General features: G+C 40.7%; 1 non-coding gene across 1 annotated transcript; it reads right to left on the bottom strand.

Moving 5' to 3' along the window:
• Positions 1 to 886: 886 nt before the first annotated feature.
• LOC120255070 lies at positions 887 to 993 on the bottom strand. Its single transcript, XR_005534896.1, has one exon. It is a non-coding gene; the product is annotated as a small nucleolar RNA R71 (small nucleolar RNA).
• Positions 994 to 1,970: the final 977 nt, after the last annotated feature.

Raw genomic sequence — 1,970 nt, 5'->3', positions numbered from 1 at the left:
CTCCTATCTTTTATTTGCACCTCCTCCCTCTTTTCTTATTTCTATTTGCATTGATTTTGTTCACTTCACTAGCGATTCATCTTCGTTCTAGTTAAATAGCAATCTTTGTGTTTCTGATCACTATTCCCTGTGGATACGACTACCCACTCACTGGGGTATTATTTCTTCGACAAACCCATGCACTTGTGGTCAACACGCAAAAGGGGTGTTGTCAAGTTTTTCTGCATGCTGTCGGGGAATAGGCGCTTTTAGAAACACTTTGCACTTTTTCTATTTTAGCTATTCATCATTTATTCTATTTCAAATTTTCTTATTCTTCCATCATTATTATTTGTTTCTCTTTCTTTGATTGCAGCTCCTGGTTATAACCTGAGGGAACCCTTTGACTTTGGTTGAAGGAAATCCTAAACTTGAATGAACACTTCGTAGACAGAGAAAAGAACCTGTGCAAGAACACTCAAATCAAGCTAAGGTAGAAGGTGAAGGGTTAGATAATATGGCAGAACAAAATGAACAACAAAGGACACTATCAGATTATGCCAGACCTGGAGTTTTGGGCACATAATTTAGTATTGTGCGGCAACCGATTACAGCTCAGAACTTTGAGCTAAAGCCAGCATTCATCTAGATGATACAACAGTCAACACAGTTTAATGGTTTGGCCAATGAGGATCCAAACAATAACATCGAGAACTTCTTGGAAATGTGCGACATCCTTAAGATCAATGGTGTTACGGATAATGTTATCAAGTTGAGGGCCTTCCCATTTTCATTGAAGGAGAGAGCAAAACAGTGGCTATATTCATTACCTAGGGCATCGATTACTACTTGGGAAGAGATGGTAGAAGCTTTTCTTGCCCGATATTTCCCTCTTGGAAAATCTGCGAAGCTCAAGAATGAAATTTCCTCCTTTGTACAAATGGAATTGGAGTCTCTTTTTGAGACATGGGATAGGTTCAAAGAGCTCCTGCGAAAATGTCCTCAACATGGGTTCCCTGAGTAAATGATCATTTAGACTTTCTATAATGGGTTGAACCCGAGCACAAGGTAGTTAGTTGGTGTTGCAGAAGGAGGTACCTTAGGAAGCAAGTCCCTTGAAGAAGTTTGACATCTCATTGAAGAAATGGCTATGAACAATTATTAGTGGAACACGAGAGACAGAAAGAAGGTAGACAGAATTCATGAGATCGATGCAGTCATTTCACTGGCAGCCCAGGTTGAGTTATTGAGCAAGAAGTTAGATACTCTTACTTCTCCTAGAGTGGTAGCCTTGACTAGTTGCATTGGCTATGGGGAGGACATGCATCGTCCGGTTGACCGATTTCTATTGGTGGTACATCCTCGGTAGAACAAGTGGATTTTGTGGGTAATGCAATGAGAAACCAAGGCAATACATATAGCAACACCTATAATCCGGGTTGTAGGAGCCACCCGAATCTTTTATGGAATAATCAAGTGCAAGAAAAGGCCATGACACCGGGTTTCCATCAACAACAACAAACCCCGAACACGGAAAATCAAGTTTTAGGCATGGAGACCTGGATGACTGATCTAGAGAAAGCTTTGACCAAGTTCATCTAATCATCAGATACAAGGTTTCAGTCGGTCAAAGCTACACTTTGCAACCACACCGCGTCATTGCACAATTTAGAGGAAGTAGCAAAAGAGAAAGGGGTGGCACACCCATCTTACAAGCCAAGAATTACTTATCCCTCAAGATTGAAGAATGACTAAAATGATGAGTAATATAAGAAGTTCTTAGGTCTATTCAAGTAGTTGCACATCAACATTCCTTTTGTGGAGGCGTTGTCTCAAATGCCTCGATATGCAAAGTTTCTCAAGGACCTTTTGGCTAACAAAAGGAAGTTGGAGGAGAGTGCATCTGTGATCTTAGATGCTTCATGTTTGGCAGTATTGCAAAAGAATATTCCAAACAAGAAGAAGGACGCCGGAAGCTTCATCAACCTGTG

This window comes from Dioscorea cayenensis, unplaced genomic scaffold, assembly GCF_009730915.1.
Source record: "Dioscorea cayenensis subsp. rotundata cultivar TDr96_F1 unplaced genomic scaffold, TDr96_F1_v2_PseudoChromosome.rev07_lg8_w22 25.fasta BLBR01000814.1, whole genome shotgun sequence".
Taxonomy (NCBI): Eukaryota; Viridiplantae; Streptophyta; class Magnoliopsida; order Dioscoreales; family Dioscoreaceae; genus Dioscorea; species Dioscorea cayenensis.
Note: the sequence above shows the minus strand (reverse complement) of the source record. Positions and strands in the feature narration are given on the sequence as shown.